Below are 14,140 nucleotides of genomic sequence, written 5' to 3' on the forward strand. Positions count from 1 at the left end.
TATACAGCTCAGGAGATGACATTTTAGGTCTGTGACTTATGTTCGACTTATCATTCTCTACGATTTCTCCTCTATAAAATGCTATCTGGCTGGTCATGCTCTATCCTGCATTTGTTCAGTCCGTTATATCTGATTACCTAAGTACCTTGTCTTTACTGAACTTGGTATTTTTCTTATCAGAACACTTTTTAAATTTGTCAAGATAATTCTGACTTCTAGTCCTGTCCTCCATTGCTCTTGCTGTTTCTCCCAGCCTGGTGTTATCTGTGAATTTAATGAGCCTATTCTCTTTTTGAGCATTCAAGTTATTAGAAAAATTATTGATGCAACTTTAATTTCCACAGAGAACCATCTGCTCTGTTACTTGGAGCAAGCCAGTGGCAGAACAGACTCTCCTCCACAAGCACTATTTCCATGGTTACGATGCAATGCAAAAATACGAGTTTGCTTCTTCCACTTCCAGATGAATGGATTTACCCCATGGCTCGTAGATGCCATTATCAGCTCTTGTTCCTAAAATGAAAGTCTAGAAGGGCAGCCTGAGTGTCCTCAGCCCTTTTCACCACAGCAGCAGCACTGTTTCCTAGACATCAGTGCAGATCTAGCTGCAGCAGCAGGTCAAATCAACCCAAAGGAAGAACCATCACCTCTCAGAGCTGAGAATACCCTGGCACTAAGACTGCCTTCTGCAAAATACCTACTGCAACAAATAGGAATGGATTGTCTGAGGGTCCCTAGGTACCTTGATAATACAAGGGAGAAGTTTTAACTGCCTTTTGCAGCCTACAAGATTTGTGACATTCAACTGCATTAGTGTTATTCACTTCTGAAATTTTAAACCTTCTTTAACTCTTACTGGCAGACCCCAACTGCATGAAAAGTATTTCCTTCAACATCCTCTTTATGAACAGCTTTAGATGGATTCTTTCTATAATTTTATATGAGTATCTTATGAGTATATTATATCTTTCCAGTCTGGGGCCTATCAAAAGAGTGAGACTTGGCATTTGGGAAAGACTTAAGCCTAACTCACTTGATTTTTGTCCCCAGTACTCAGACTGATGACATTTCAGTGGAAAAGGAGGCTTTGCAGTTATTGCAGCTGTCCTTACTAATCTTGTCAGGGAGACCTTGCAAACGGTGGCAAATTCTGCCATTCCACAAGGTGAAAGAGCTACTGGTCATCCTTATTCAATCTGGACATCTTGGCAGGACCAGGAATATACTTCTAGGTAATTCAGTCCTAATGCAAAGCTCCCGATGACCAAACTGGGTGGAAGGGAGGGAAGAAAACCAGCTCAAAGTAAGTTTTAAAGTGAATTTCACTCACTTAATACTACTTCCAACTTAAATTCTAAGTCTTAAACCAGTTGCCATTATTTGTCAGACCATGAAAAGAAAAAAATTCCTGTTGAAAATGGAGAGGGTGATTTATACCATCCACCAGCCAATAGTGAGAATGGAGGTGGCTGGAAAGATACGAAATGTATAGCCTGTGCTGATAGAACATGGGCTCGCAGGATTTATACGCACTCAGGGAACACTTTCAGGACTGTTTTGTGCTTGTGTGGCCAGACATGAACGTCATGGAGTAGTTTTTTTCTGCGAAGATACAAGAAAGGACTAATTCCCACATTTTTCTCACAGTGTCGGAGGGAAGATAGCTTGAAGAGCAGGAAGGCTGAGGATTGGGACCTCTAGTTCCTCTAAGGTGATATTAAATGTTTCTTTAACTCCAGACGCTTTGTATTACTAAGCTCCTTAAAGATTTATGATCTTTACGACGATCATTTTCCCCTGTGAAATTTCGCTTCTGCTTAAGTATTTACAGGAAGAAAAAGTTTTCCTTTCTTTCCCCTCAAGTCAGCAAAGCTGATCCTGTGAGGATTTCTGAATGAAAGGGGGAGATTACTGTTTCAGGAACATACCTTAACTCACTTCAGAAGCATTTACTGGACTTCCTGCTGTGCCTCCTGTCCAGCTGGCTGGGCAGACGCAGTCCTGCCCACCTCTGTGCGTGGCTCTTTGGCTTTATTCTGTGGGAAGGGATCGGGGAAAAAAAACCCCACAAACAAGCTTTGAGATTCTTTACATCATAAAATCCCCCTTGGGATGTGATTGTTTATAATTAAAGAAGGGAGCTTCACTTAATGGGATTAAGGATATTTCCAGCTGCTTAGAGCCTCTTTTCTCTGCCTCTCATTGACAGGGAAAAGAGTTTAATCATCATATTTGTATTGCAGGATAATGCATCCAGTGGCTACTGATTCAGTGCCCAAGGCTAGTCTTACAGCTACCAGGGCCTGAATTGTACAAGGGAGTCAGCTGCTCTCAGGGGTTTTTACTAAGATCTATTAATATTTCTCACCAAGACAGAGAACATTTATTTTGGTCCTCGGATGTGCCTTGACATTTGCCTGAAATTAACAGCTCCTTCTTTATGAAATACTGTTCTGTGGGAGGTGGTTTGAAAAAAATGTAAATCATCTCGTTTTGTTGAACATTAGCTTTTCACAGAAAATCGCTTCAATTTAATTTCCTTTCCTACTTCTTTTAATTTTGGAGTATGTTCACTGTGACAGTGATGGATCTGAATAATGGGATCACAAAACTATTTTGTTAGCACAAAGTAAGCTGTAGAAAGAGGGGAGAACACAGAAATTCAGTTTAAAAATAATAAAAATACCCACAGCACTGCACAAACTACTTATGCTATGTTTTTGACATTAGTATAGTATGTTTCAGAGAGTCAGGTATCTTCACCCATATGCCTCACCCTGCAAGGGTGCCTTCATAGCTTTGTTTCCCTGAAATATTTAGAGAGGGTATTAGAAAAGGACTATTCAGCTATTTTGAGATTGAGAACTACAAGATCAGTATGCCATTATTGGGCTTTTTCAACATAGATGTACTTTTGGCATGTATGTTTTGTTAATACAACTGTATCCTGCAGTAAGCTCCTTTTTAGAAAAATAGCCCTATCCATAACAGTTTCTAAAACAGAACAGGTCATAAAGAAATTATGTACTATTTTAAAAAGCAGATTGGTACTTATTTGCCAATACTTTTTAAGGTTATTTGCCATTTAACAATATCATTGAAGTTTTGTGAGGGGAAATTAAAAACATTCTGTGCCCTAAGGAGCTTGTGAAAGGTTGCATGAAAAGAAAAAGATGCAAGTGCTCATTAGCATGCCTTATTCAGCTCAAGACAAAGAAATTATGTATGATGCTCTGTGTACTTAAAACTTTTTTACTTTATATTCTACTGTCCAAAACCTGTCTTGCCTTTTCATTTCTCTACCGGAGTCCATTTCTCCAGCCTCTCTAAATGACAGCGTCCTCATGGAGGAGCAGAACCGCTAACGTGCGTCGCCCACCAGGGTGCCAAACACACCTGGTGCATGGTGTGGAGCAGCTCACCCAGCGTTGGAACTGTTTCCACCATGGAGTTCCCCTGTGCCCTCTCACCTCTCCTTCATTTACATACCTCATTATTTCTGTGTATGTGTGTTTAATCTTGGATGTTTAATTCAATTTCTGAAAAGATTAAAGAAATACAGTGGTTTTATTGAGTAAGTCAGATTTCTAGATGGACTTGCAGAAAACTGGATAAATCGCACTTTTACTTTACACATTTTTAATGGCAACTTTTATATTTTCAAAAAAACCATAAAACTTTCACAGAAACTGTTTTCAACAAAGTATTTTCCTCTAAATAAGTTTTCAATTTTTCCTAAGGAGTCCAAAATGTTTGCCTTGTAAAATCAAGAAGGCTTAAATTAATATTCTTTGATTTTGCTGCAAGACTTGCACACAGCCTCAGGGACTTTTATTAAGAGCTCTGGCACCTTAATTGCATCATTTTCACATAAATGAAGCTCTTGTTAAATGATGAAGCTCTTGTTAAGTGTTAAGTAAGGTTAAATCATACTGTGCAGAGATTGCTAGGCAGCTTGACTTAAAATTGCTCTCTTCTCTTGATTACCTGATTTTCTTATGAATTCATCATATTACTATCTCTCCAGTTGCCATAGAGCTTAAACAGCTTATTGAAATCAGCCAAAATCGCCAAATAAAACAAAAACTGCAGCAGAATAGAACAGTAATGTGAGGATAAAAGGCACTGACACGGTAGGTAGAAGCAAACATTTCATAGTGTATTCTTCAGTGTGTCCCACTTGCACATCATTCTTTGAGTTAATCAATACCATATGAATACCAAGAAAAAATAGCCAACTTCCATACTTCTTAAAAAAATACATATATTCATTAATTTCACTAACATGTTACATTACACTGCTGTCTCTTCACTGTTTGTTTCACCACTTTCTCTAGCTTTTACCCATAAGTCTGCTAGAGGGGCCACAGGACTGCAAAATCCAGCTTGAATGCTGCATGAATCACTGTTGGAGAGTTATAGCAGAGACTTCAACTTCATGCTGCCCTGGTTCCTCGGTGCCTACATCACTTAAGCACATTTTTAATCCAAGTGTGTCCCAAATGTTTTGATACAAGACTTTGAAAAACCCTATTTTGGATCTCAACAAAGCCCTCCACAGACTATATGCTTCCCAAAGGAGTTTTGTTATTTACTTCTTGATAATGATTCTCGGCCATCAGGAAAATGTATATCTGAACAACTTAGGTTATGTCCATATGGACAGGTTGAAAATTTTATTAGATGTTGCCATATCCAAAATGTTCAGTTCTCGTACTCCAGCAGGCTCACACCCAGTCTCTCCAGAACACAAGGAGAGAAAAGATGCAACAGTAGCCTTTCATGTAGAAATATATTTGGCAAATAGACAAGCCTGCTGCAACATCCCTTGAGAGGCTAAACAGATTTGAGCTTGTCTCGCACAGAACTCCTTTAAGATGTTATTTTCTCCCCTAAATACCATGTTGAAATTCTACTTTTAGCAAGTTTAAAAATGTAGGTTATATTACATTTTTGAAACAGAAAAAGAAATCTCTACGAATAAATTGTGAGAAGCACAGCTACAAGGGAATGGGCACAAACATAGCACCACTCAAAAGTTTTAAAAAAATAGTGTGCTAGAGCTTAATAAACTCAACATCACCTGCAAGCCAGATTAGTAAGAGGGTATGCTCTCCTGCCAAACTTGAGAGAAAGCTCATATTTTCAAGAGTTCATAAGTCAGTTGTAAAATGTTAACAACTGTTTTCCAGACTTCTCTTTGATATACAGGATTCAGCTCAGAAATCCTCCCATTTCATCAAGTATGGTTCAGGTTAAGTGAAAAAACCCTTTAAATATACTTACAGTGTCTTTTTTTATAATGCTACGGTTCTACCAGGGTAGGAACCATTGTATGCCATAGAATACAAATAATTATATTTATTTGTACAAATTGAATAAGCAATGTTAATTATATGAGCACATAGTTTTGTGTAGCGCTTTTCATCAGTTGATTTCAAGAAGTCAGATGTCATACTCCATGTTAATTAGACAAACACCTCATTCTGTGTAGTACTTTTTACCAGCAGTTGTCAAGAAGAATTCAGGTTTGAGACCCCTGATCTACAATCGAAGAAATGCAGAAACAAGTTAAGTGACATATAAGCTCATCTACTAGACTAGCAACCAAGTTTGGAAAAAGATCAAGGGATCTTTAGTCTTAACTGGACCTGCTCACCAGAAAGCAAGTTACATGTACAGCAAAAAGTATGACACTCACCAACAGTGTATTCAAACATGAGGTCTGTACCACAGCCTGCTCAGTTGCACAGGTCCAGTTGTGGGCACATCCATGGCTGGCTCTGGCAGAGTATGATTGACAGCCTCATGGCTCCAGGGAGAGTTTAATCTGCTCATCAGGGGGACTGAGCATCTGTCATCCATGTGCTTTTGAGCATGCCATACTTTATTTTTCAGTAACAGAAACAGGAGATAAGTATTATATAGCTATGGTATTCTAAGAGAGAGGTTTGGATACAGCTTTTGCAATTGTCTTAAATGCCTAGATATCTGGATAATGAACCTACCCCATTGCTACAGAAAAAAAAAAAAAAACAACATAAAAGTGATAAAAGTGGGGGAAAAAATCAACCAGTATTATCCTTCCCCTAAACACCTTTAGTAGTAATAGCTTTGTAAAACTTCCCCATACAGTATCTATTGAGTATAAGCATTGTGCACTTCATACAGCAACACGCCGTGTGTGAAATTCTCTCCTGTTGCAATTTATGCTTCTCAGCCTACAAAAAGCTTACAAAAAAAGAACTAAGTTCCTAAAAAAATAAATAATACATAGTACTGGTCTGATTCCCCACTGCAATATAAAAATGAAACTTCAGTCTTCAGTAACCTCTGTGAGCTTACTAATATCCCAGCAGAGGCATGCCTGTGACAGTACTGTAGAAACATCTATCTGTACAGAGCATATAATTATTACCCATTATGAAGACAGCACTGGAACAGAGATATAATTAATTACAGTAAATTTAACACTATGAATTGAAGGACTTGACTCCCATTAGCAAACAGGGGAGGGAAGCTCAGAAGGCAGATAACATCTTTTATAGACAGGGATCATATAAATGCCTATTTCACACTTATTTAATCTTGCAAAAGCACTACTAGGAAAAAAAAAACAACAAACCAAACCACAAAACAAACCAAAAAAATTGTTCCTGAAAAGCAGATGAAGATACTCAGACAGAGTCTATGTTCAACAGAGCCCAGACCATTCAGGACAGCCCATGATCCAAGCTGGCAGAGCTGCTGGGAGCAGTTGCAGCCCTGCGTGTCCCCATGGACAGACACACAGCAGCGCTGCTCAGGGCACCCACCTCACCCCTTTGGCTGAGCATCCAGGTAAGGATGCAACAGCGTCTGCACTCCGCACCACGACCAGCATGTGGTCCACACGAGGGGCTGCCTGGGGTGAAGGGAGCCAGGTGGGGCAAGAAAAGGGTTGCAGGGCCATGCAGGCACTCTGTCCAGGGCTTGACACCTTCAGTAAGGCTCTGTAGTGAAAAACAGTAGAGTATGAGATACCAGCAGCCACCAGAGTGGAGATATTCTTGTGAAGATACTTGAAAGGGAGACCACTGTATTTGGGGCCAACAGTTTTAAAGCATCTTCCTCTTAATTTTCCAAGTATGCAGCAGGTAAGCAAAAAAATTACTGGGAAAACAGTGATGGCTTTGAGATGAACGTGTAACAAAAATCAGAAAAAAGCTCACCTTACCATAACTAAAACGCCAACCATCCAAAACGCTTAATTTTTGAAAAGATCTAAGAACTGATGTACAGACTGACCACCAACTGCTGCAGCTCGGTTGGAGGCTGTATGCTGAAGTTTAAACACTGGGAATACAGCTAGAAAATATTCCAAATACAGCCTTTACCCAGGACTCTCTGAACTACAGGCTGTATCAGAGAAAGCAGAGCAGGAAATACGCTCGTGGATGGAAAGGTCTGTTACATTCCTTGAAATACTGGCATCTAGTGCTGGAGCCTTTTTGCTCTAATAGGGTACAGGTGATGAGGACAGCACAGCCATGAGGCAGGTCCCCTGCACTTTCTCTGCAACACTATTATCAGGGAAGATCTGTGAAATGTGTAACTGCTGAGCCTTTGGTCCAAGACTGGCATATTGGTACTGAGGATACTGGTAATGTCTGGAGTAGGCCAGCAGTACTCTAGTTTCATATAGTAATTTTTTTCATAGTCTGCAGTTGGAAAAGCTTTATTTTAAATCTTATTAATAACGTAAAATAGAAAAAAGCTGTTGACTTTATTGATTTTTTAGTATGCAAGGTATTTTTACAAATGATTTGAGCCTCTCTACCTTCACAGATAGCTATATTTTTATTTTGTTTGATAAAGAGTATAATTTAGGTGCAAAATGTTCAGTTAATCTCTGACACTATTAACTTTTTCTTACTTAAATCTGTAATGTAAATTCAGTTGTGGAATTCTGCAATGTACTCTTTAGTTACTAGAAATACACTAACAGTTCTCCAAATTACTGCAAGTCTTACAAGCATCCAAGCTGCCTGCTAACCCTATTCGGAACTGAAATTTGGCCACCAGGAATTTTGTCACAGGGTCTAAGTCTTTGTTAAAAAGGATGGAAGGAAACAAGACATGGAAAAAAAAAGATGTAAATTCAGAAATTGAAAATCTAGATCCAGCACTTGATATTAGTTCCCTAAGACTTTAACAGTACTGTTTCATTTGCTAGTTTTCCCAGGATATCAGTGAAAAGTTGGGAAGAGTGTGCATTAACAAAGCTCACATCTTGAAATAGCACTGTCTGAGCCTCAGCTCTTACTCTGGGCAGTGCTAGGCTGAGCATTATTAAATAGTGGTGGCTTTAGAGAAGACATCAGCCTCCTGATCTTGCAGCTACTACCCTCAAGCACAACCAGAAGGATCACAAACAATACCAGTTCCTGGCCTGGGAAGTGCATTGTCCAGACCAAAACTTCTAAAAACCAAAACTAGTGATTAGATGGAAACAGTTCTCCCATGGTGGCATCTGCAGAACTGGATTTCACACTTATCTGTATCTTCAAAGAGTTAAACAATGATTAGTGTCTGGCTTCACAACTATTTTCATGGATGTTTTATAATTCAGACACCGTTCCCCCAAGACCCTGTCATATGGTGATCATGGAAACAAGAAGATGTATCTAAAAGCCTCTTTCTTTGTAAAGCACTGAAAATCATGTCCTGTGCCCTATAGCTCCTTTCAAATATTTCCTGGTCAAGTAAAACACATGTAGCAAAACCAAACTGGGTATGCACAATCACCTGTAGTTTCTTTAGGCAAGGCCACCTCAGAGAAGCAAGAATAGTAGTCTAGGAAACGTTTAAGAGACTTTTTTTCCAGCCAACATACACAAATCTACAGTTACTTTGTTCCCAGGGGCCAGTTTTCCTGTACCACATAATGAATATGGTTGCTTAATTTGGCCTGAATTTTGGCATATGTTTAACACTGCTTCCCTCGTGTTGCTATTCTTCTGAGCCTAATATAAAACATCACTTCTAGCTTGTTTCATCACCTGATTACATTCACTTATTTTTCATAGCACAGTTTTCTACAACAATTCAGGAGCCACCAACTTGCTAAACTAGACTGACAACCCAGCACGACCTTCCCCATCCTAATAGTCTTGATTTCTTTTTGTAGGGTTTCACCATCAGCTGTAACATTTGCAAATCTTACCTATCACTGTTTTACATAGGGAGTATTCAAAAAACAGATTCACATACATATAATGTATTTTTTTTGCTTGGCTTTGCTGCAGTTTCTTTCCAGTAGCAGAGGTAGCATTGATACTTCTCACAACTCTAAGTTCTTATGTCATTTGGAAACCATGCATTTGCAGACAGATCAAAAGTATCTCTATTTTAATTACAGTGTTTGCAATGCCTCCTGTGCCCCAAGCAAGTAAGTTTCATCTCATGATATGTTCCCATAAAGAAGTGACGTTTTATACCTATAGATCAGCCTTTACTTATTTGAATTAATTTCTGATAGCACCTCCGGCATACATACTGTTGATGCCCAGTTTTTACCTTGCTGCTGTAGGATCTGTATTAATGGCATTACTGGAGGCTACATCAGACAACCTGGTTTTGCCCTTACCATTGCTGATGAATCCCAACAATTTTGCCAGGCATCAGTCCCAAATTTTCTGCAGTTACTGTCATTTTGCCACTTCATATTACCCTGCTTGTTTTAAGAGACCTACCTTGAGTTTAAACCTCAAATCCATTGGCAAAGCTCTTACTAGATTCAGGAGCTTGGTGCTAGGACCTAAACAGCTCAGTTAATCAGGTAGCTAATACCAAGCAAGTCTAAAGCTAAGAATGAATACATTGAATAGATGGGACACTAAGGGGACAGCTGTAGAGGAAAGACTACAGCAGAGGCCACAGTGAGCTGGAGAAGGAGCTCCTGGTTGTGGGCTGTCTGCAGCTCCTGGAGCCCCAGCCTTTTGTACTTGTTGAGGAACTGCAGCTGCTGATACTGTCAATGGGCCAGAAAAAGGCACAGCTGCAAGGGAGGGAGGGAGAAGGCCTGTGTAGGACCTCCTGACTTGACCCCACACTTCTCTAGTGCAAATTTTTCCTCCCTCTCCCTTGCCATACTTCACCCATTAAAAACTTGATTACTATGATTTCATGCAGGTGAAGTGAATTTCACTTTTAAGGCTTGAGAGTTGTTTCATTTTCAAACCCTAAGGGTTTACAGTGAGGGAGTGAGAAATGAGCTCTGAGAGATCACGGGTGTGATTTTACATGTGTGGGTTTTTTGGGCACTCAGGCTCAGGAGCTGAGTTTTAACACTGAAAGAACTCCAAACTGGGGATTGCAAACTATCAGGTGAATGCCATAAAATGAAACACAATCTTTGCAGAAGGTGGTTTGTCTGTGTTAAATTTCACATCTGCCAGTTGTAATAGCACCCCTGTAGATCTAAAAAATTCAATGTTCATATTATTTTGTGTTTAAATACAAAATACTCATTAAAAACCTATTGTAAAGCCTGTCATTTATTGATTCATGTCTTACAGAATAAGCTATGAAATCTCATCATATAGAGTAACTATAAAAGAGAAACTAATTTCCTATGTAGTTAAATTTTTTCCTGAGACCATATTGCTCATCTAATATAGTTTGGTCATCTAATTATTACATTTCCAAAAGAATGTGTTGTTTCAATAACTGAGCTCTTTATTGGAGGCAATTCAGAGCTTTCTGTTCTATATTTTTCTCTACAACATACAACTGCATAGGTTGGGCATATAATTGGATGCATTCATGTTTTAGAAGATTAAAAAAATACAGATTTCAGTTTTTTTCTCCAAGAAATTAGTGATTATTTTTATTATTTAAAGTATATGAAACATATTTAGTAGACAAATTTCCAGCTGATTTAGAAATGCCTGTAAAAACACCTGTAGCCATGTATGACAGGACTATGCTCTGGGGACCCCGTGGGAGGCTGGGGAATAAGAAGACCTGGTTGGGCTCAAGACTGTGGGTGACTGGGACTACAGGGCTCTTGGTCAGACCTTGCTCCCATGCCAAGTCTGTGACTGGCTCTTTGATGTAGGAAGCCTACCAGCAGGATGAGAAGAGCTCAGTTTTGGTAGCTACTGTATGATCCAAAGCTAGATCAGGAGAGATGGATGAGTGGAGGTTATTGATCCCCTGACTGTGGAATTGGCTGGCATGCTCTAACATGGGCTTTAGTTTTCCTTCTTGCAAAACACACAGTGTGTGTCAGGAAAAAGAGGACAGGTAGGACATATTAATACATACACAGCTCACTCTGCTAAGAGACCTACCAGTCTGGATGCAGGAACTTTTTCAAGTCTGACTGTTCAGCTATTGCCTAAGGACTATGAGGTCCTGGTGTTTCTTCCAAATTCTTCATTTTGCCCTGCATCAACAAGTTTCAGACCTTGAAAATACATGCTGGAGTCTTTCACCCCAAGCCCTCCTGGCTGTGGCTCACAAGGGATGGCCACTGCTCTCTGGCTCACCAATTCCTTATCTAGAGGGAAGCTGTCCTGAAAGCTCTCTGCTTAATAAAAACATGCCATCTATCACATATCGTAAAAATGAAATAGAGGGATGTCAGGCAGCAAATATAAACACTCTCACAGACCTCTTGCCACTGTAAAATAATTGATGGGGTTGGAGCTACACTGGCATACTGTCCCTGATAATTTCCCACTGGCTTACCAGCACCTATAGTTTCCTTGGCTGTTTGCAGAACAATCCCAAACCTAATCCCAGGTCAATAAATGAATTTATTTGGGCTCGCCTCTTAATAAAGTCTCAGATGTGGCCAGCTCACCCTCACTGAGTGGAAAACTGTGTTCAGTTGTTTCACAATAGCCATAATTAAGCTCATTTTAAGCATTGTGGCTTTTTATAGAATAGTCCCAAAAGAAACAGTCTAACTGCCACCACCTCATTTTTTCCCTCCTCAAATGTCTCACAGCAATTACTACGAAAGGTCTAGGCAACAAAAATCCTTCTTAGACAAATAAGCCAAAGCAAAGCAAATAAAAATAGGCTATGCACAAAATTTAACATAAAGCCCAATACTCTTCTACCCTAAAACCTGTAATTCTGTGAGATCATGTGTGAAACTACCAACATTTCCATCTCTTCTCCAACAGGTAGCAATTTTCAGTGGGGGCCACATTTTTCTCACCTTATGAGATCTTACTAACATTTTTATGGATCTCATATTCACAAGAACTTTTGTGTTAAGAATGCTAATAATAGGTCCCTAAGAAAGTCAAGTCTATAGGAGAAAACTTGAATGGAAAAAGCAAAGAAGAAGGTCTTTCATTACTGTAAAAACCTCCTCTGGGGAACAGCTCTGAGTCCAAATAAGAAAGCCTCAAGCAATAAGTAGAGGAATGAGTTTGCCTATACTGACTCCTATGAAAAATACAGCTAAATGCGGTGCCAAATAAATGTCTATTATTTTCTACCAGACATGGAAAAATTGATGACAAAGAATAAAAGGGAGAAGAATGATACAGAAAGAAGGTGCTGGTGGCAGACTGGCCCACCAGCAGAAGAACACCGGTGTTGTAGTCAGGGATTCAAAGTTGCACAGCAGGATAATACAAAGTATATCAAATTTTTATGCTAAATTTCTCTTCTGCTGTTTTTTGCGACCATCATTGCAATAGCCTTTTTACTCCCAAGGGGATGCAAAAGCATAAAAGGACTTCAGAATAAAAGGTCAACAGAAAGCACTTTTACAATTAAGTGGTAAGTGCTCTATGCTGCGACACAACTGAAAGGTAGTTCTCCTATGCAGCACAACACTGGGCTTTTATGAACACAAATCTGATGGATATATAATGCAATGTTAATTACAAAATCTACATCACATGAATGGGCTGTGTTTATCTGAATGCTCTTTCCTAGCTGTGCATTTCTCTTTATTTCACTATTAAAACAAAGTGTGTGGCTGCTCTGAGAAATGCTCTACTGCTGAAATGAACTGCAGTGTGTATATTACCTACTGCTGTATCATTGCACATTTTTCCAGCACTAGCAAGAGAATGCTAAAATACGAGTCTGAAAGGAATTTTGTTCCATTATAAACTCATAAACTTAGAAGCTCAATTAGTTCTGCACTCATTGAACTCTATTGCAAAAATAGGGCTGGATCCAGCGTGCTTTGGACAGAGGGGGAAATGCATGGGAAACAAGTAATTGCAGAGAGTGTTTGCTGCATGAGAACAGGCTGAGGTGGGAGGTGAGAACCACACCAGGTAAAGGGTCTAGGGAGAGGGAAGTATTTAAAGCAGTCACAGAAGTAATGATCAGCAATTTCACTACAAATAATGAAGGAGGTATCTTCTCAGTAAAAACTCCCGTAGTTAAAATCACCTAAGCTTGAAAGGAAAAAAAAAAAAACTCACTTACTACATTCTTAATGAAAGCCAGGAGATTTGAGTGTAGTTACCTGAAAAAAAACAGGCTGAAATTTTGAAAGCCTCTGGTGCTAAAGATAAAAGTCAGCTTGCAGTGAGCCAAAACCAGACTTTCTTGCTGATAATACAGTTAAACAAAGTAATACTTATTTGATTAAGTGTGGCCTGGAATTTTTTTCTGTTTGCATCTCTCGAGTCACATAAAAATACACTGTAAGTTAAAAATCAGAATAATTACAGTAATGGCTTTATTTATAAAAGCTGCCACTTCTTTTGCCAAGTCATTTAGCATGTTTTGCAGCAAAATAAACATATGTTGAAAATATAAACACAGTAATATGAAAACAGTCTCTTGACATTTAAACAAGAGCCATTTGAGAAAAAACCCCAAAATAAAATAAAACATCAGAAAAAGGGAGAAGACAGAGGATAGAGACAAAAAATGATAAATCATGGCTCAAATGTGACGTAAGTAAAAGATCTCTGATGCAGAATGCAAGGACATCCAGAAATGCCTTCTAAGATGCTGGTTTATGACAATGTCTAGGAGAGGGGGAAAGCAGTGACTAATGCAGATGCCATTGAGGGCTAAAACTCAGGAGAAAGAAACACCACAAACACCTCCTTGGGGTGTTCCACCTCTGTCATTCTGAAAAGAAATGAGAAAAGATGAAGGTTCTCTT

The sequence above is a fragment of the Nesoenas mayeri genome (assembly GCF_963082525.1).
Source record: "Nesoenas mayeri genome assembly, chromosome: 2".
NCBI classification, from domain to species: domain Eukaryota; kingdom Metazoa; phylum Chordata; class Aves; order Columbiformes; family Columbidae; genus Nesoenas; species Nesoenas mayeri.